Raw genomic sequence first — 22,498 nt, forward strand, 5'->3', positions numbered from 1 at the left:
CTCAGTATTAGGACCGCTATTGTTCAATATTTTCATTAACGACCTAACAGAAGGTCTAGAGAGCATGGTGTCAATTTTTGCAGATGATACCAAATTGTGTAAGGCTATAAATACAGAGGAGGATGCCGAGTCTCTTCAGAACGACTTAGTTAAATTAGAAGCATGGGCAGCCAAATGGAGAATGCGCTTCAACACAGACAAGTGTAAGGTAATGCACTGTGGTAACAAGAGCAAAAATTACACCTACCTACTAAATGGGGTAAAATTAGGGGATTCTGTACTGGAAAAGGACTTAGGTGTCCTCATAGATAGCAAGCTAAGCAGTAGTACTCAAAGTAGGACTGCAGCAAAGAAGGCTAATAAGATATAAGCATGCATAAAACGGGGTATTGATGCTAGGGACGAGAGTATTATACTCCCGTTATATAAATCACTAGTGAGGCCACACCTTGAATACTGTGTACAGTTCTGGGCACAGTACTACAAAAAGGATATCCTGGAGCTTGAAAAGGTACAGAGGAGGGCGACCAAACTAATTAAGGGCATGGAGACGATGGAATACAAGGAAAGGCTTGAAAGACTAGGCATGTTTACATTGGAAAAGCGGAGACTAAGAGGGGATATGATCAACATCTACAAATATATAAGGGGACAATACACAGAGCTTGCGCGGGACCTGTTTTTGGTTAGATCAACACAGAGGACTCGTGGACACTCGCTCAGGTTAGAGGAAAGGAGATTCCGCACAATACGGCGTAAAGGCTTTTTCACGGTAAGGACAATACGTGTTTGGAATTCCCTGCCCGAGGGAGTTGTAATGGCGGAATCTGTCAACACCTTTAAGAATGGGTTAGATAAATTCCTATTGGATAAGGATATCCAGGGGTATGGTGCATAGTTATGCATTATAGTTACTATAAATAGGGATAAAATGCAATGGCTGACAGCAGCATCAGTCAGAAATTTTAGTCAAATCATCATGCATAGGACACCACAAATAGGTTGAACTCGATGGACAATTGTCTTTTTTCAACCTCAGATACTATGTTACTATGTTACTATGTTAAAAATAAGAAAAAAATGTGAAAGACTCAAGTCGACCTTTTTGCATGTCGACCTTGTTCATGTCGACCTAATGGTCATGTCGACCTATTTCTAGTGTCGACCTAGTCACTGTCAACCAATAGGTGTTGACCAAAGTGATGTCAACCCAGAGTCCGGATACCGCCTGGAGCATTATGATGTTCGCCACTATTTTCCTGGGTTTCATCACTGTGTGAAAGTAGCTATAGTATGGAAAATATTCTTGATTTCCTATTTTTCACAGATTTTCCTTGTGTCAAAGTGTTTTATTTGCTTAGGTAGAGTAAAAATTTTTTAGACCCAGTGAAATGAACTTAAAGCTTGATCTGGCAAAAAAATGACATCCCTCTGTTTTTTAATGGGTTAATACAGTGGTTTCCAAACTTTTTTGAATCACAGCTCCCTAGAATATCAGAATTTTTTTCACGGCACCCCTAGGCCAAAAATTTCTTATTGAGAAATTTAGAAAGAAATATTACATTAAGTAGATCGCGTTTATATGTCTGCCTTAGGGTCAGTTGTGTGGTGAGGGACAAGATTTGCTTCTGTTTGGCCACATATTTTATGACTGTCAGCCACCAGCACTGGTTTTGCCTATTATATTGACCATGAATAATTAGAATTGGAGCTGGACCACCAACCCAGGGCACCACTGCAAGTGTCCCGAGGCACCCCAGGGAGCCAGGGCACACAGTTTGGGAACCTCTGGGTTAATAGATCAAATTATCTTAGAATGTATCATACTGTTTCAGCAAGACCATACGATTTTTTGAGTAGCTGCCTGCAACATATGTACAGTAGATGCACAGCATATTTCATTTTGTGTAAATTGGAAGATTCGCCACTTGGTACATAAGGTACCTGCCCTCACTCAATTTTGGGGACTTGTCCATGGTAAATGGGGATACAGTATGCCTGCGCTATCACATGAACATGGTAAAAATTATAAAAATGTCATTTCCCAGTCCAGCCTACGACATCATTTGTATCCTAAATAAATCCTGACAGTGAAGGAACTATTAGCCTGAATTTACTCCACACACAGTCCCCAATCAGTCACAATTGGCCATTGTTTTCGGAACTGCACATGCTCGGGGCAACAGTCCAAATGTGGTGCCATGTGTCAATGCATCCCTGGTCGCAGTGCTCCAGCCACAGCCTGATGCACAGGCTGCAGCGTTTGGGGGAGGAGACGGGGTCCATTTCACAAAAAAGAGGCTTATCGCTTCCGTTTTGTGTTGAAGCTGAGGCCAGTAACTGAAGCTGTGACTGAGGCTGTGACTTCTGATGCAGATTTACTGTTCTTGGCCGTGGAGATGCGGTGGATGCCGGCATCGGATCGCCAAAGGAAACTTTCATCCTGGGCGTCACAAGGTCTAGAACCAGCCCTGAACCTAGGGAACCCCTGAAAGTACCCGAAGGGCACCCCAGGGTGCCTATTCACACAGTTTAAGAACCACTGATTTACAGTACCTTAATCTTTTGAGAAGATGCAAACATTTGTTACAAAACAGAGGCAAAGAGCCTCACAAGCAGTTTACCATTCTAATATGAAAGCACATATTTTTTAATATAGGTGTGTGAGTGTAACGTTTGTAAATGGTACATGTGTTATAGGGACACATATTTGTACACAGTATCGGACTGGGACATGAAGGGACTACCGGGGGAATGCAGTGGTAGGGGCCCATGATTAGGGGTGTGGCTAGCCCCCACATTGGTTTGCCTAACCATTAGGGAGTGCATGGTCTGTGCCCCTTGATAAATACGTATAGTAAATACTGCTAGTTCATGCATGACAATGTACCAGCTTAGTAACAGCAATGTACAGTAGAAAACAGACCATAGTCCTGTGCACTATAAGGTAACATATGTATATAAATGCACGGTCTGGAACCTGATCCCTGGGGAGGGCGGGGGGGGGGGGGGGGGGGGGGGGGGGCACCGGGCGTTTCCCCTGCGGGCCAGTCCAACACTGTTTGTACATCGTAAATTACCTTACTGAATATTTGGTTGGCAGTGTCAGTGACATCAATAGAGTCACCTAGGCAAGAAGACATCAAATTTAGACAATCACTATACTAAATGACCCTTTTATTAAAAACAATCTTCAGTACTGCACACAAAAAGGTGCACTGTTTTTTCTTATGGAACATTGGCCCTCATTCCGAGTTGTTCGCTCGTTATTTTTCATCGCATCGCAGCGGTTTTCCGCAAACTGCGCATGCGCAATGTTCGCACTGCGGCTGCACCAAGTAAATTTGCTAAGAAGTTTGGTATTTTACTCACGGCATTACAAGGTTTTTTTCTTCGTTCTGGTGATCGTTGTGTGATTGACAGGAAGTGGGTGTTTCTGGGCGGAAACTGGCCGTTTTATGGGAGTGTGTGAAAAAACGCTGCCGTTTCTGGGGAAAACGCGGGAGTGTCTGGAGAAACGGGGGAGTGTCTGGGCGAACGCTGGGTGTGTTTGTGATGGCAAACCAGGAACGACAAGCACTGAAGTGATCGCACTGGAGGAGTAAGTCTCGAGCTACTCAGAAACTGCAAAGTAAAATCATTTCGCAATATTGCGAATACATCGTTCGCAATTCAGCTAAGCTAAGATTCACTCCCAGAGGGCGGCGGCTTAGCGTGTGCATTTCTGCGAAAAGCGGCTAGCGAGCGAACAACTTGGAATGACCCCCATTATCTTTTAAACATTTTAAATCAAATGGGATGCTGGTAGTATTTCTTCATCTATGTAGCCATAAGTTTACAGGGGTGTAAGTTTATCCCAGTCTCCCGAAGGCAAGTTGGAGTTTGGTGACCCCACCTCCTTAAAAAAAAGGGAAAACAAATATGTTGTGAGTGTGTTAGTGTGTGTGTATAAAGATACACAACTTACATAATTATATAGCTAGCGCTCTCAGCCGGTCTACAGGGACCGGAGCCCACAGTGAGGCAGGGCTGCAGATACACTGTGATTCAGCCATTTGCAGCACAGCATGCAAAATCAGTATTTTACGGCAGGTGCACCGTCACTTGCTGCAGTGCAGGCTGCGCAGTACCAGGCAGGGGCCATTCTATTCCCTATTGCAGGTGTTAGCAGGCAGTGGGTGCACTCCAGAGCTCCACTGGAAGGGCAGCAGTCACATTTGGATCCCGTAAACCACACAAGTGCTGCTGTACATGGAGGTGCCCCTTTAGGGCATGGAGCCCAGAGGCAGGCATCTAAATTGCCTCTGGGAGTTATGCCCATGCCTATAATGCGCATCGCTTACTAGGCAGCACTTTGCCTCTCCACTGTAGATCTCTTGCTCTATGTCTGCATGCTCTCAGATCTCCTCACTGATGAGTCTAACTAATAAGTATCTTTGTTTTTGTTTCTTTTGTATCAGGATTTTATCAGGAATCTTCTCATTTTCTAATTAAACAATATGATATACAAATGTATACTTTTGGAGAGCATCTCACAGTTACAGAGAAATAGCACCATTGCTGTTTTCACTGGGAAACGTTACATCAAGCTGTGCACCTACAGTGTAGCTATTTCCCCATTTGGCAATGCCTATCTTCTGTTGTGAACCCTTGGAGCCTGAGTGCCAATGTTTACTGGGACATCAGGCAATGAGAACAGTAGTGTCCTGTGGTGCTGGGAAGTATGGGATCCCAGGCAGAGCCATCTTATCGTATAGGCACACTGGGCAGATGATCAAGGCCCCATGATTCTAGGGGCCTTCGAGCAGGGGTGTTCTGGGTCAGAGGCCATCTGTCTTCTGGGCTGGTGCCTCCTGAGGTTCTTGGGTGGCATGTAGAGAATGCTGCCCAGCCGCTCTGATTGTGAATTACACCCAAGCAAAGTGATCAGGCAGCATTCTCTACCTGTCTCCTAGGCTGTGGCAAGACACCATTTATGGGTATGAAAAATGATTTGTGGACTATTGTACATTAAACAGGTCCCTGCATTATTACCAAATTGGGGATTTTGGGTTTAAGATTTACTATGTATATAAAATTATCTTTTTAAAAATGTGCAACTTCGACCATGTGTATGTCAAAACGAAAACTGTGTTGTTCTCCCTTCTTCCTGTCTACATGAAAGTGTGTAATTTAATTAGCTCTGTATACTAATTGCTAAATTTGGCTCTCTGAGTTGAGCCTCAGTCAGCGCTACGCTCTCTCCTGACTCGGCAGCGGACGTGAAGCTGGTGAGCTATGAAGTGTTGAAGAAAACAGCTCAAGAGAGAGCTTAAAGCAATCTGAGGCCCAACCCAAAAGATAAGTCTATCAAGTCAGTATCCATCGTCCAGTACATTTCAGGAGGAAAAGTGTTTGTTTTTGTGTTGTTGTTTTTTTACTTTTATTTGCGTAAACAAAATGGGGGGATCGAACGCAATGGGGGTAGAACAATAGTGGCCTGATGGACAGACAATAGTGGCCTGGTGCCAAATTGAAAGCATGCATCTTTGTGGGGCACATCCTGCGTGCCTTCACAGTGTGCACTGCACATCCTCCAGAACTGTGCGATGCAATTACAGGTGAGACCCTCTACACAAGAAGCAAATCTGACCTGAAATGAAGGCATGGATCAGTGAGGGCGTGTTTATGGAACTTCGTGCTGTGCAGAGTTGGGCATAAGGGCGGCATTACACCTGTTGTCAGATGTATCTGTTGCACATAGTATAGAGCTAGTGCAAGTGCACACTGATGGTGATGATTAGTAGCAAATCAAATGTACCGGCAGTGAGCGATGCAAGGACAGTGGCGTAACTACTGCCCCCGCAGTCCTCGCGGTGGCTTGGGGGCGAGGGGCTGCGGGGGCGCCACTGATTTACAGCAGACTGACATGCGGACGAGCGTCCGCATGTCAGTCTGCAGTCTCTTTCCTCCGCCGCTTGTTGGAGGGACACGGAGCGGAGGGCACACAGCGCGCCTCCCTGTGTCCCTCCTGCTGCATCATCTCCGGCGGCCGCGGGTCTAATAGGGGGAAGTGCCGTCCAAGAGCTCTAATTGGCTCACGAACCGGCACTTCCCCCTATTAGACCCGCGGCCGCCGGAGATGATGCAGCAGGAGGGACACAGGAGAGACGAGCTGTGCCCTCCGTGTCCCTCCAAAAAGCGACGGCGGGGGGGGTAAATATCTGGCACTGGGGGCATATATGGCACGGGGGGGGAGGGAGGAATATCTGGCACTGGGGCATTTCTGGCACTGGGTGGAATATCTGGCACTGGGGGCATATCTGGCACTGGGGGGGGTATCTGGCACTGGGGCATATATGGCACTGGGGGGGAATATCTGGCACTGGGGGCATATCTGGCACTGGGGGGGGGCATATCTGGCACTGGGGGCATATATGGCACGGGGGGCATATATGGCACTGGGGGGAATATCTGGCACTGGGGGCATATATGGCACTGGGGGGGGGGGATATCTGGCACTGGGGCATATATGGCACTGGGGGGAATATTTGGCACTGGGGGGAATATCTGGCACTGGGGGCATATAAGGCACTGGGGGCATATTTGGCACTGGGGGGGAATATATGGCACTGGGGGCATATCTGGCACTGGGGGCATATGTGGCACTGGGGGGGAATATCTGGCACTGGGGGCATATGTGGCACTGGGGGGGTATATGTGTACCTGGCACATGGGGGGGGGACTATATTTGGCACTGGGGCATGTAAGTACCTGGCACCGTGGGGGAATATCTGGCACTGGGGACATATGTGGCACTGGGAGCACAGCCCTAGCAACAAGGACTACCTCCTAGCAACGAGCATGACACCCAGTGCATGAAACACCTGGCAACGAGCATGACACCCAGTGCATGAAACACCTGGCAACGAGCATGACACCCAGTGCATGAAACCCCTGGCAACGAGCATGACACCCTGAGCATGAAAACCCCTGGCACCGTGCATGGAACCAAGAGCATGAAACCCCTGGCAACGAGCATGACACCCAGTGCATGAAACCCCTGACAACGAGCAGGTAATTGAAAAGTAATTAGAAGCCTTACTGTAGGACTTAATGTGTAATGGGCATTACGGTGTGTGGCATAATGTATCACGGACATTGCGGTGTGTGTCATAATGTGTCACAGGCATTACGGTGTATGGTATACTATATCGCGGGCATTGTGATATGTGATATAATGTCTCAGGGTCATTGCAGTGTGTGGCATAATGTATCACGGACATTGTGGTGTGTGTCATAATGTGTCAGGCATTACGGTGTGTGGTATACTATATCACGGGCATTGTGGTATGTGGTATAATGTCTCAGGGTCATTGCAGTGTGGCATAATACATAACGGGCATTGCGATGTGTGGCATAGGGTATAACGGGCAGGGCATTGCGGTATGTGTCACAGGCATTACGGTGTATGGTATACTATATCACGGGCATTGTGGTATAATGTCTCAAGGTCATTGCAGTGTGTGGCATAATGTGTCACAGGCATTGTATGTGCTATAATGTATCGGGCATTGCAGTGTGTGGCATAATGTATCACGGACATTGCGGTGTGTGTCATAATGTGTCACAGACATTGTATGTGCTATAATGTATCAGGGGCATTGCAGTGTGTAGCATAATGTATAACGGGCATTGCGATTCCTGTCATAATGTGTCACAGGCATTACGGTGTGCGGCATAATGTGTCTGGGGCATTACAGTGTGTGCATATTGTGTCATGTGCATTATTGTGCGTGGAATAATGTCTAAGGGCCATTGCAGTATGTGGCATAATGTATACTGGGCATTACTATAAGGAGGAAAAATGACAAATAATGTAAGGGGCATGAATCAGGATTATTTTTCTTTCCTGTGGTGGCCAACGTATGGGCGTGCAGGTTGCAAAACTGGGGTATAAGGTAGTCTTTTCCTGCAATGCCACGCCCCTTTATGCGAAACCACGCCCACTCCAACAAAACCACGCCCCTTTTTTGGTGCGCGCGAAGGGGGGGGGGCGAAGAATTTTTTGGCTTGGGGGAGAAAAATTTCTAGTTACGCCACTGGGTGAGCACTACTCTTCATATGAATGAATATACAAATATTTCCCTGGGTTGCAAAGCGGAACCCATACGCCCAGTTTCCATCTATCGCTGTATCAAACCTATGACATCCTTGTTCTCTATATTAGATATTAATTAACCACAGTTTGATGCTGTATATGGACAGTCATGCACAGTATTACATCCATAGGGGTAGATGCATCAAGCCTTGGAGAGAGAAAATATGGGGATACAGTACCAACCAGTCAGCTTCTCGCGCTCATTTTAAAGGACAGGTAGGAGGAGCTGGTTGGTCGGTACTTTATCTCTCTCCAATGCTTCATACATCTCTCCTTTGTTTTATACATAAAGTAGTATTTGTTCTTACGTGGGTATAGGCAGCAGCACATCACTTGTTCTGTAAACTTAGTGTAACTGCTCTTTACTTCATCTAAAGGCTGGATGCAATCACCAGTATCATGGGTTTCCTTGTATTTGAGACCAGCCAGGTAAACCTCTCTCCTTCCCATTCATGCCATTCCTTGTTGTTCTGCATGTATTCTGTTTACAAACCCAGTTATACTGTATGTGAGGGAAAACTTGAGAGTACCTTGAAAGTGAATAGGGTGCTCCTCCCACTAGACAGCCCATCCTTAAGTTTGGGTTACAGTCTGCAGTGTGGTTAGATCAGGGAGTGGAGCGTCCAATTGTTTTTACAAAGCTTGTGCTGTGGCAGATAGGACTAGCTTTGCTATGTATATTTTCAGGGCCGGTTCCACTTGTAGGCGACTGTTCAAGGGCACCGGCCACTGAATGAATCTGTTATCATTAACAGAAGCTAAATCTGTTATGGCCCTACATTGCGATATCTTAGCAGTGGCCGCGGGTCTAACTAGATGCAACTGCCGTTGTCAGTCACCTCATGGACACTGCATTGTCACTGCTGTACTTGATCTCTTCTCCCTGCCGCATAGGGATGGCCATCGACCAACGATGAGTCCAGATCATCGATGGTTTATAATTGATGACGAACACTTTTGCCATTGATGGGGAGAAACAGATGGTTCTTTTGTTTTTTTTCTACAAGGTAACTTTACAAGGTGCATAGTTCCGCTCCCCAACACCCGTGAAGCCCCACCCACAGGTTCTGATTGACCCGTGGGATAGTCAGTGAAAGAATAGGGATGACAAATCGTTGGTAAAACCATTGATGGTCACCCATTGCCTAGTTTACAACCATTGATGGTTACTTACCATTTCACCATCGATGGTAACCATCAATGATAAACACATAGATGGCAATCCCTGATGCCGCATCTGCCTGGGCTGCATGTCAGCGCTGACGTGCACTTTTTTATAGTGTGAGTGCCCGCCCCCTGGCCTGCTATCTCATTCCCTTAGCTCCTCCTCTTTCTTTCAGAAATGAGGAGCAGGGCTGCTGGGCTGGCTGGGGCTGAGAAGAGCCAGACTTCACTGTTAACAACAAAATTCATTCAAAATCGTAAATTCATTTTCCAGTCATGGCTGATCTATGTGACGTTTGTTGGTTCTTCTAGTATTTGCATGGGTCTGTTTGGGTACTCCAGTGTTTTCCCACACTCAGCAAAAACATACTGGTAGTTTAATTGGCTTCTGCCAAAACACGTGTGTCCTTGTGATGGGGAATATAGGGGGTAATTCTGACCATATCGCTGCAGCGGCAGCAATCGCAGTTTGAATTACTTTGTAGAGTGCGCACTGCACGGGCGCACCCCAGGAGCCCTGGGAGATGCTGTCAGCATCTCACTGGCTGCGATCACCTCTGCCTGACTGACAGGCAGAGACGGTTGCAGGGTGTGCCGATGGCATTAGAACATCGTTGGCGAGGAGCGGTCACACGCAGCCGCTGTAGTTCCCTGCCAGTGCATGGGAGCTGCGCAGGTACAGAACCACTCACCAGGTACAAAAGCATTGCCGCCGTGCAATGCTTTTGTATCTGAGCGGGGGGGGGGGGGGGGGGGGGGGCGTTGGGCAGGGCCTGAAATGCGGGGCGGACTAGCCTGGTGCTGGGCGTCCCCCTGCATGTCAGTGTAAATGATCATAGATGTGCTAAATTTAGCTGTCTACGATTAACTCTGAATTGCCCCCATACATTGAAAGTTATTCTGTGGTAGGGACTGATGTGAATGACTGAAATATTCTTGTAAAGCGCTACAGAATATGTGGGCATTGTATAAACACTAATAAAACCATGCCTGGGTTTTGCAGTTTATGCCTCAACAAACACAGTGAAGGAGATATATCAATATTTGGAGAGATATAAAGTGGAGCAGTTGCACAAAGCAACCAATATGCTTCTTTCATTGTTCTGAATAATGTTTGTTAAAAGGAAGACGTTCTGCTGTTGACACTGAGAATAAAGAGAACAATAAACATGGATTATGAGGAAAATATGGTCAAGGTGTAGAGTTTGCTGTGAGATATAATAGATTTATTTTTCTACAACATGTATTTCTATATCCTAACCATCACTAGGTATAAATGTAGATCTTGTTCATTTGGCTGACACCACTTGATGAAGTCGGACTGACGAAACGCGTTGGATGATCTCTCGTATGACTCTCCATATTGTTCCTCTTAAAATTGATTTTTTATTTTTATATTTTTTTTAGTATTTTTAAATCATTGTTTTTATTCTCTATGTAAGAATCCTTCTTTTATGTGATTTTTTCACTGTCCTCTACCAGTAAATGTTATTCTAAGCAGCTACAACCCAGCCTTATTTTATACCAGAGGATATTGTTTTCTTAAAAAATTTTTTTTAAAAACACTGTTGGTCGCTTGGACCCTTATTCCCCACATAGTATGTATTTCTATGTATTTATATATACTATGTTTGAGATTTTATGATACTTTGGCAAACAAAATAATACCTCAGATATCAGGAGTTGTGCTGCACTGGGGTCCACTGATGGTAGGCCAGGAAACAGAGTAGGCATATTGTGTGGAGTATGTATATTCTTCCCATATTTGCGTAGGTTTCCTCTGGGTACTCCGGTTTCCTCCCACAATTCAAAAATATACTGGTAGGTTAATTGACTCCTGACAAAAAAGTAACCCTAGTGTGTAATTGTGTGTATGTACTGTAGGGCCTAATTCAGATCTGATCGCAGCAGCAATTTTGTTAGCAGTTGGGCAAAAACGTGCACTGCCGGGGAGGAGGGGGGGAGGGGGGGGAGCAGATATAACATGTGCAGAAAGAGCAGAAAGAGTTAGCTTTGGGTGGGGTATGTTCAATCTGAAATCTAAATTGCAGTGTAAAAATAAAGCAGCCAGTATTTACCCTGCACAGAAACAAAATAACCCACCCAAATCTAACTCTTTCTGCAAATGTTATATCTGCCCAGAGCCGGCCCTAACCAATATGATGCCCTAGGCAAGATTTTGGCTGGTGCCCCCTAGCATCATCGCTAGTTCTGCAGGAGATGCCTGGCATCAGTCAGCTGGCAGCTCTGCTAAGGTTGGGCGCCTTTTATTTATGAAAATGCATCTTATTTGCATTACTATGTGGCCAGGACGCACAAGCAGCTTCTGCTGATTAAAATGATATGCAGTATGGCTATATTCTGTGTGCGACTGCGGCTGTATGTGCATACGAAATGCTACATTACAGTGATTTCCAGGAATACACTGCAACGTAGCATTTCATATGCAGATACAGCCGCAGTCACACACAGAATATAGGCATGCCGCATATCATTTTAATCAGCAGAAGCTGCTGGTGCCCCCAAGCATACCAAATGCCCTAGGCATTTGCCTAGTTTGCCTATGCCTAAGGCCGGCTCTGTATCTGCCTCACCTGCAGTGCACATGGTTTTGCCCAACTGCTAACAAATTTGCTGCAGCAATCACATCTGAATTACCCCCCGTAAATGGGAAGACAAGATAGGCCAAGTGGTTCTTATCTGACATCAAATTCTATGTCTCTATGAATGTGAATGGTGCCGCTATGGGGTAAAATAAAGCATAACATGTTATGCTTTTGCATTAAACACTACTCAGAGGGGCATATTTACTAAAGTTCAGGTTTACAGAAGTGGAGATGTTGCCCATCTAAACCAATCAGATTATAGCTATTATCTTCAGGAAGCTCCTAGATAAATGATAAGTAGAATGTGATTGGTTGCTGTGAGCAACAGCTCCACTTCTGTAAACCCACACTTTAGTAAATATAGTTATACCCCTAGAAAACCACATCCCGAACATCCAAGCAGAACCATTTGGCTACAGACAGCAAACAGGGATGTAACTAGTGGTGTACCAATACCGCAAGGGTGATGGGGCAGCACTTTCACTGTATTTGGTTTGCAGAGTACGCAGTCTGCAGAATCTCTGCACATCCCGAGCCCCCAAACCTGACCCTCTTTTCACATGTGCAGGGGGTGGCTGGGCTGGCCCAAGACACATATGTGCCCTGCAACAGCACTGCAGCTAAGTGAAAAAAAAAATGTTAACCTGGTGGAGGATTGTATCAATGCACATTACCCCCACCTCTATTAGTTAGAATTTAAGGGTGTCGGGGTTTTAGGTGTCGGTATTGTGGTATGCGGTCTGATGTGCTGTCGGTATGTGGTCTTTTCAGTATTGTGTTAGCATATGGTCAGTCGGCAGTGGCGCACCCAGGGGGGGTTTCCGAGCACCCAGAAACCCCCCTCCACTGAAAAAAAATATATATATTTTTTTTTTGTTAGCTGCATGAGTATTATTAATGGCTGTCTAACGTCCTCTGCAGCCTGCTGTCTTCCTGGTGGCACTTGTAAGTGCAATAAAAGTTTACGTTATTTTAATTATAGTACATATATATCCATGTGCATACATATATACACATGTATATACATACATACATACATACATATAAACACACACACATGATATATATACATGTGTGTATATATACGTGTACTGTATGTGTATATATATATATATATATATATATATATATTATGCATGTTTAATATGCTATGTATATGTGTATATGTGTGTGTGTGTGTGTGTGTGTGTGTGTGTGTGTGTGTATGTGTATATATATATGTATATATATATATATATATACACACACACACACACACGGTATATATATGGGCTGGTCTTCAGTATGCCGACTGACGGGATCCCGGCGCACAGTATACCGGCGCCGGGATCCCGACAGCCGGCATACCGACAATTGTTCTCCCTCGTGGGGGTCCACGACCCCCCTGGAGGGAGAATAAAATAGCGTGGTGCGCATAGCGCGCCACCGTGCCCGTAGCGTGGCGAGCAGAGCGAGGCCGCAAGGGGCCCATTTGCGCTCGCCACACTGTCGGTAAGCCGGCGGTCGGGCTCCCGGCGCTGGTATGTTGGTCGCCGGGAGCCTGTCCGCCGGCATACCATAGTGAACCCTATATATGTGTAGATATGTGTATATATATATATATATATATATATATATACACACACACACACTAGTTTTACGGACACAGCATATACTGGGTCACCTCAGTCCCCACCCCCGTGATTGGCTCCACCCAGTTCAGGAAACCCCCCCCATGCAAATCCTGCGTTTGCCACTGGCCGGGATTAGGGATTGTTGGGATTTTTAGGTGTTGGTATTGCATAATGTATGATATGTGATCTGTCTGTATTTCTATGTGTCGGTACTGTGATTATTGGTATATAAAGTGATGTATATATTATAACACTTTCGGTATACTGATAAGTAGGTATTAACGTGATGTCCGCAGAACCGTATGTCGGTATCCTCAAGTTCGAGATTTCAAGATGTCTATATTACTACATTGTCGGCACAACATTTTCAGGATTTTGGTATTTGGTATAATCATCCAATCGGCATGTTGGTTTCGGCTTTATAATAGCCGGTTAAACCAGTGCCAGCATATCATACCACACCCCTTAGATAGATCTATGTGCTTTATAGGAGTCAATCCTGTGGATTTTATGTGTTGTTTTAATAAAAGTTTTATACAGTGTAACACTATGGAAGTTTCTATTTGATTTACTGTACATGTGATTTGGAGTAAAACCTATGGCTCAAGAATCATGATGATCTGGTATCTATCACAACTGTTTCCGCTCCCATTGGGCCCGCAGGGCCGCAATCAAGGGGGTGCCCTGTGTACAGTTGTCCCGGGCCCGGCCACTCTGACAGAGTGGAGGGCCCGGGCTGCACACACAGCCACCCGTGGATATACCCGGCGGCATCTGCACGTCTGCATTTTTCCGAACACTCCCTGAAAACGGTCAGTTGACACCCAGAGACGCCCACTTCCTGTCAATCACTCTGCGGCCAGCAGTGCGACTGAAATACTTTGCTAGACCTTGTGTGAAACTACATCATTCGTTGTAATAGTACGACGCGCATGCACAGAAGTGCCATTTTTTTGCCTGATCGCTGCGCAGCGAACGAAAGCAGCTAGCGATCAACTCGGAATGACCCCATATTCTCCTGAGGAAGTCATCCCATGTGACGGGGATATGCATTGAGGATACAGGTGTGTGATGCTACTGGATATGATTGGCTTTCTTTTACAATTTTCTTTATACCATTTGCATTGAATATTATCTTATAGTAACATAGCAACATAGTAACATAGTATTTGAGGTTGAATAGAGGCAAATTGCCCATTGTGTTCAACCTGTTTTAAGTTGTGATGATTCTACATACTTGCTAAATAATGTTTTATGACTAGTTAGCTACTATAACTCATGTTACCCCCGGATTAACCACGTTGATATTTTAAGTATTATAACCTTGGATAGCTTTATCATTCAGAAATGTATCCATTCCTTTTTTAAATCCAATTACAGAGTCCGCCATTACCACCTTCCCTGGCAGGGAATTCCACATCTTGATTGCCCTAACAGTGAAGAACCCTTTCCTCCGTTGCGTTCGGAACTTTCTCTCCTCCAGTCGCAGCGAGTGCCCACGTGTCCTAAACTGTGTTCTTTTAATAAATAATTCCTCTGATAACTCTTTGTGATGTCCCTTTACATATTTGAAGATATTAATAATATCTCCTCTTAGGCGCCTCTTTTCTAGTGTATACATATTCAGCCTTGTAAGTCTTTCCTTATAGTCCAGTCCATCTAGGCCTTTAATCAATTTAGTAGCTCGCCTTTGAACACTTTCGAGTTTACTGATGTCTTTTTTATACAATGGTGCCCAAAACTGAACACAATATTCCAGGTGCGGACGTACCAATGCCTTATACAGCGGCATGATTACATCCGAGTCCCTTGTCTCAATTCCCTTTTTTTACGCACGCTAGCACCTTACTTGCCTTCTTTACTGCGTTTTGACATTGTGTATGGTTATTAAGCCTATTATCAATGAATACCCCCAAATCTTTTTCCAACTCTGTTTCCCCTAGGCGTTCCCCATTTAATATGTAGGATGCAAGTTTGTTTTTAGTCCCAAAATGCATAACCTTGCATTTGTCTGTATTGAACCTCATTTTCCATTTAGACACCAGAGTTCAAGTTTAGATAGATCATTCTGCAAGGACTCCACATCCAATTCTGAATTAATTACCTTACACAGTTTAGTATCATCTGCAAAGATTGACACTGTGCTTTCCAGGCCTATTTCTAGGTCATTGATAAATATGTTGAACAGTAGTGGTCCGAGTACGGACCCTTGTGGTATTCCGCTGACTACTAGGGACCAGGTTGAGGACTTCCCGTTGACCACTACTCGCTGTACCCTGCTATCCAACCAGCTGCTTATCCATGTGCAAATAGTTTTTCCTAGGCCAATCTCCTTTAATTTGATCATCAGTCTCCTGTGAGGAACTGTATCGAAGGCTTTTGCAAAATCTAGGAAGACCACATCCACTGCTTTTCCTTGATCAAGATTATTGTGCACTTCCTCGTAGAAGCTAATTAAGTTGGACTGACATGACCTGTCCCTCACAAACCCATGCTGGTTCTTGCTAATAATCCTAGCGGACTGTAGATACTCCTGTATGCCGTCCCTTAGAATTCCTTCCAATATTTTCCCCACTATAGATGTTAAACTAACTGGTCTGTAGTTTCCCGGAAGATTTTTGGATCCCTTTTTAAATAATGGCACTACCTCAGCTGTACGCCAATCCTTCGGTACCATGCCTGATCTAATTGAACTATTGAAAATCAAGTATAGGGGTCGTGCTAGTTGTGAACTAAGCTCCATAAGAACCAGGAGTTTTATTTATCATAGTTAATAAATATGAATTCTATTTGCATTTTGTTTATCTTTCATTCCCTCTTCTGCTCTCCAGCACTACAACAATTCCTTTCCATGCTACACAAAGGCATACCTGACTTTTTTTTTTTGGCCCATATTTATTAAAGAGAAATAAGCCCCAAATGCTGCAAGAATTGGTTTTTAGCCAGATGTAAGGCTTCTCCCTGTCTATTATTATTATTATTATTATTATTATTATTTATTTATTACCAGTTTTTTATACAGCGCACATATTCCAAAGCGCTTTTACAGAGAATATTTGGCCATTCACACCAGTTCCTGCTCCAATGGAGCTTCCAATCTATATTCCCTATCACATGTACACGCACATGCTAGGGTTAATTTTGTTGGTAGCCAATTAACCTACCAGTATATACTTTTGGATAGTGGGAGGAAACTGGAGTACCCGGAGGAAACCCACACCAGTACGGGGAGAATATACAAACTACACACAGTTAGGGCCATTTCTGTTATTTATAAACGAACATAGCGCAGGACACCCACATCTTGTGTCCAGATTAATGATTAAAGCAGGTTTATATATGGGCATAGAGACAGAGTGACCTACAAGAAGTGGTCAGTTAAGCTTTATTGCTCCCTGCCAGTATAGCCAGAGACCTGCAAAATTCCTTAGCAAGTTATACCCCCAAATCTTTTTCCAACTCTGTTTCCCCTAGGCGTTCCCCATTTAATATGTAGGATGCAAGTTTGTTTTTAGTCCCAAAATGCATAACCTTGCATTTGTCTGTATTGAACCTCATTTTCCATTTAGACACCAGAGTTCAAGTTTAGATAGATCATTCTGCAAGGACTCCACATCCAATTCTGAATTAATTACCTTACACAGTTTAGTATCATCTGCAAAGATTGACACTGTGCTTTCCAGGCCTATTTCTAGGTCATTGATAAATATGTTGAACAGTAGTGGTCCGAGTACGGACCCTTGTGGTATTCCGCTGACTACTAGGGACCAGGTTGAGGACTTCCCGTTGACCACTACTCGCTGTACCCTGCTATCCAACCAGCTGCTTATCCATGTGCAAATAGTTTTTCCTAGGCCAATCTCCTTTAATTTGATCATCAGTCTCCTGTGAGGAACTGTATCGAAGGCTTTTGCAAAATCTAGGAAGACCACATCCACTGCTTTTCCTTGATCAAGATTATTGTGCACTTCCTCGTAGAAGCTAATTAAGTTGGACTGACATGACCTGTCCCTCACAAACCCATGCTGGTTCTTGCTAATAATCCTAGCGGACTGTAGATACTCCTGTATGTCGTCCCTTAGAATTCCTTCCAATATTTTCCCCACTATAGATGTTAAACTAACTGGTCTGTAGTTTCCCGGAAGATTTTTGGATCCCTTTTTAAATAATGGCACTACCTCAGCTGTACGCCAATCCTTCGGTACCATGCCTGATCTAATTGAACTATTGAAAATCAAGTACAGGGGTCGTGCTAGTTGTGAACTAAGCTCCATAAGAACCAGGAGTTTTATTTATCATAGTTAATAAATATGAATTCTATTTGCATTTTGTTTATCTTTCATTCCCTCTTCTGCTCTCCAGCACTACAACAATTCCTTTCCATGCTACACAAAGGCATACCTGACTTTTTTTTTTTGGCCCATATTTATTAAAGAGAAATAAGCCCCAAATGCTGCAAGAATTGGTTTTTAGCCAGATGTAAGGCTTCTCCCTGTCTATTATTATTATTATTATTATTATTATTATTATTATTTATTTATTACCAGTTATATATACAGCGCACATATTCCAAAGCGCTTTTACAGAGAATATTTGGCCATTCACACCAGTTCCTGCTCCAATGGAGCTTCCAATCTATATTCCCTATCACATGTACACGCACATGCTAGGGTTAATTTTGTTGGTAGCCAATTAACCTACCAGTATATACTTTTGGATAGTGGGAGGAAACTGGAGTACCCGGAGGAAACCCACACCAGTACGGGGAGAATATACAAACTACACACAGTTAGGGCCATTTCTGTTATTTATAAACGAACATAGCGCAGGACACCCACATCTTGTGTCCAGATTAATGATTAAAGCAGGTTTATATATGGGCATAGAGACAGAGTGACCTACAAGAAGTGGTCAGTTAAGCTTTATTGCTCCCTGCCAGTATAGCCAGAGACCTGCAAAATTCCTTAGCAAGTTATACCCCCAAATCTTTTTCCAACTCTGTTTCCCCTAGGCGTTCCCCATTTAATATGTAGGATGCAAGTTTGTTTTTAGTCCCAAAATGCATAACCTTGCATTTGTCTGTATTGAACCTCATTTTCCATTTAGACACCAGAGTTCAAGTTTAGATAGATCATTCTGCAAGGACTCCACATCCAATTCTGAATTAATTACCTTACACAGTTTAGTATCATCTGCAAAGATTGACACTGTGCTTTCCAGGCCTATTTCTAGGTCATTGATAAATATGTTGAACAGTAGTGGTCCGAGTACGGACCCTTGTGGTATTCCGCTGACTACTAGGGACCAGGTTGAGGACTTCCCGTTGACCACTACTCGCTGTACCCTGCTATCCAACCAGCTGCTTATCCATGTGCAAATAGTTTTTCCTAGGCCAATCTCCTTTAATTTGATCATCAGTCTCCTGTGAGGAACTGTATCGAAGGCTTTTGCAAAATCTAGGAAGACCACATCCACTGCTTTTCCTTGATCAAGATTATTGTGCACTTCCTTGTAGAAGCTAATTAAGTTGGACTGACATGACCTGTCCCTCACAAACCCATGCTGGTTCTTGCTAATAATCCTAGCGGACTGTAGATACTCCTGTATGCCGTCCCTTAGAATTCCTTCCAATATTTTCCCCACTATAGATGTTAAACTAACTGGTCTGTAGTTTCCCGGAAGATTTTTGGATCCCTTTTTAAATAATGGCACTACCTCAGCTGTACGCCAATCCTTCGGTACCATGCCTGATCTAATTGAACTATTGAAAATCAAGTATAGGGGTCGTGCTAGTTGTGAACTAAGCTCCATAAGAACCAGGAGTTTTATTTATCATAGTTAATAAATATGAATTCTATTTGCATTTTGTTTATCTTTCATTCCCTCTTCTGCTCTCCAGCACTACAACAATTCCTTTCCATGCTACACAAAGGCATACCTGACTTTTTTTTTTTGGCCCATATTTATTAAAGAGAAATAAGCCCCAAATGCTGCAAGAATTGGTTTTTAGCCAGATGTAAGGCTTCTCCCTGTCTATTATTATTATTATTATTATTTATTTATTACCAGTTATTTATATAGCGCACATATTCCAAAGCGCTTTTACAGAGAATATTTGGCCATTCACACCAGTTCCTGCCCCAATGGAGCTTCCAATCTATATTCCCTATCACATGTACACGCACATGCTAGGGTTAATTTTGTTGGTAGCCAATTAACCTACCAGTATATACTTTTGGATAGTGGGAGGAAACTGAAGTACCCGGAGGAAACCCACACCAGTACGGGGAGAATATACAAACTACACACAGTTAGGGCCATTTCTGTTATTTATAAACGAACATAGCGCAGGACACCCACATCTTGTGTCCAGATTAATGATTAAAGCAGGTTTATATATGGGCATAGAGACAGAGTGACCTACAAGAAGTGGTCAGTTAAGCTTTATTGCTCCCTGCCAGTATAGCCAGAGACCTGCAAAATTCCTTAGCAAGTTATAACGGTAAATGATAGACAACGATAGAAAACCTTTATTAGCTCTGCATGTTAGTAAATACAGCTGTTAGTGAGAAGTAATATTTCTACTCTGCAGACTTTTCTCCCATCTGCAATCACCTGGGCTGTGTTAATTGTCTGCAGCTAGACCTTATTTAGCTACAAAGGTGATTTTTAGTCTCTGCAATTAAATCTTGTGAGATTTATTGCTTTAAAATCATGCTGCTCTATACTATTAAGATGATTAATCTCTCTGAAATATTATTACACAGGTAAAAGTATAATTTCCCGACTTGTATCACCTAAAAAAAAAAATAGAAAGAAGAAAGAATCACACGAATGAGCGATTATAGTCCATGGTGGTGATAAATCGGCGATGTATACACAGCATGATTAAATTGTGATATCTAATACGCTGGGCACACTACAGGGTGATTAAAAAGTTCATGTGTAGATCACCTTATAGGAAACAACAATCTTCTGTCAAAATGGATGATTGTGTGTTTTAACCCTTAAAAGGGTTTATTTAACTTATAATAAGTAATAGCGCATTGTGGATAGGAGCCAGGTGTGCCAAAGCACACAGGGGCTTCTAATAGGGCTACAAATGGTTATGAATAGCTGCTGTTCATATTTAAAGAGCCCATTTCATATTTAAGATCTGCAGAGGGGATTTACAAATGAGCCAATAGAATCTCCGTCTGTGCCTGCATGTGTATTACATCAACTACTGTACAAATCTCATCTGTATGCAAACTAGATACATGTAAATGTGGTCCTGGCAATGTAAATCATTATTATGCTATGCTATGCCCTGACCCCACAACAATCTGTTTACAGACTGTGGTAATCTGCAATATTGCATTAGATGGAATTAGTGATGACTATATAGATATTCCATCATTTGTTTGCTATAGCAGACCTGGGTGTCACTTGAATGATTGCAGCATCATGTCTCTGTAACTTTAAGCTGAATGTGAGTATATGAAACATATTGAACCCTCCCCTATCTGCTAAGCATTGGACTGCAGGCAGCTTGTCTATCAGGCAGGGGAACGGAGTGCCTGCAATAGAAGAAGCCAGCAGTCTGCAGCTCTCATTACAAATACAGCAGCACAGTCTGAGACCTAAACACCCTTCCACACTGCAGGACCCCACCATGGAATCATCTGTATCACCCTAAAGGCTGGACCTATGCTCATCTGTATTCTGTAATGGAATGTTCATTGAAAACTCACCCTTACTACACTTTGTGACAGGGTTTTCCAGCCCAACACGTGGCTGCAGGATATATACACTACATCCATGTGAGTAAGTGGCTGCAGGATACACACACACTACTGAACATCCATGTAATTGGCTGCAGGATATACACACTTCATCCATGTAAGTGGCTGCAGGATATATACAATACATGCATGTAAGTGGCTGCGGGATATACACACTTGATCCATGTAAGTGGCTGCAGGATATACACACTACATGCATGTGAGTAAGTGGCTACTTTAGGTTTCAGCACCCTTTGCTTGGACAGAGAACAAATGATTTATTTGACTTCTCAGGGACATTGGGTCTTTGTTTACGGCTACTATGGATTAATGTGGCTCGTGTTTTAAATGGGCAACAAATAATAATTAAACAGCTGCTGTGTGACTTGGACCAGATACAAGACACATCCCTGGGAAAAGACTTTCTAAGTGCCAATGACTGGATGCCTAACTTACGGAGGTTGTGTGATATGGGGAATAAGTATGCACCTTTCCGTCTCATGCTGTAGCAAGTATCTGTAGCAGGACTATTGGCACATGTGTGGGATTTCTGTTACAGTATTGGCTGCTTTTCTCCGGAGTACAGTGCATGGAACATTTAGGTAAGAGCCCAGACTGATTCTGGCTGTGCTGTATACTGCTCAGATGGCAAATATAAATGTATTTCTCTATCATACACCTACATTGTTGGAGGACAAGATTAAGTTTGATCAACACCCAAAAGCATCCTTCTTTTAAGTCCAGATAAAAAGTACATACTATTAAATTGTAACATTTTACTATTTATTATCTTGTGTGATTTATTAGAAAAGTAGTTATACTGAGGATGTTTTCTTATGTAACCATTTTAATGTAGTCTTTCTTTTGTAGCTTCTGTAAAATTGATTGTTGGTGAATATCTGCACAATGTATGTATATTTTTACTTGTCTTATCCTGTCTATAGTACTTACATCAGTTGTTGGTACAGGATTGCATTCAGTTGTGTGACATATGTTGCAAAGTACAGTGCAGGGCTACATGGGAAGGGTTAATGCATGTGACAGACGTGTAGAGAGAGAGATGAGGGCAAGGTGAGTCAGGGGGGTGTCAAGGGAATTTTCTCTAATGATGAACTACAAATGCAGCATGTACATATTTATTAGACTTGAAAAGGTTTGTATAGTGTGTATGTGAAAACTGCATATTCAGAAGTAAAGGCTAGTATAGTATAT

At 43.4% G+C, this 22,498-nt stretch overlaps 1 protein-coding gene across 2 annotated transcripts in view; it reads left to right on the top strand.

The window, feature by feature from the left end:
- The window catches only part of IL1RAPL2 (interleukin 1 receptor accessory protein like 2), a 1,679,520-nt gene that overhangs the window by 38,615 nt on the left and 1,618,407 nt on the right, over window positions 1–22,498 (top strand). Inside the window, exon 1 of one of the 2 annotated variants that reach the window (XM_063937357.1) lies at window positions 21,046–21,888. The exons of the other annotated variant lie outside the window; for it this stretch is intronic. The gene's annotated coding sequence lies outside the window, so the exon portion shown is untranslated. Of the gene's footprint in view, window positions 1–21,045; window positions 21,889–22,498 lie in introns of those variants that run through there. 2 annotated transcript variants of the gene reach the window in all.

The sequence above is a fragment of the Pseudophryne corroboree genome, chromosome 8, assembly GCF_028390025.1.
Source record: "Pseudophryne corroboree isolate aPseCor3 chromosome 8, aPseCor3.hap2, whole genome shotgun sequence".
Taxonomy (NCBI): domain Eukaryota; kingdom Metazoa; phylum Chordata; class Amphibia; order Anura; family Myobatrachidae; genus Pseudophryne; species Pseudophryne corroboree.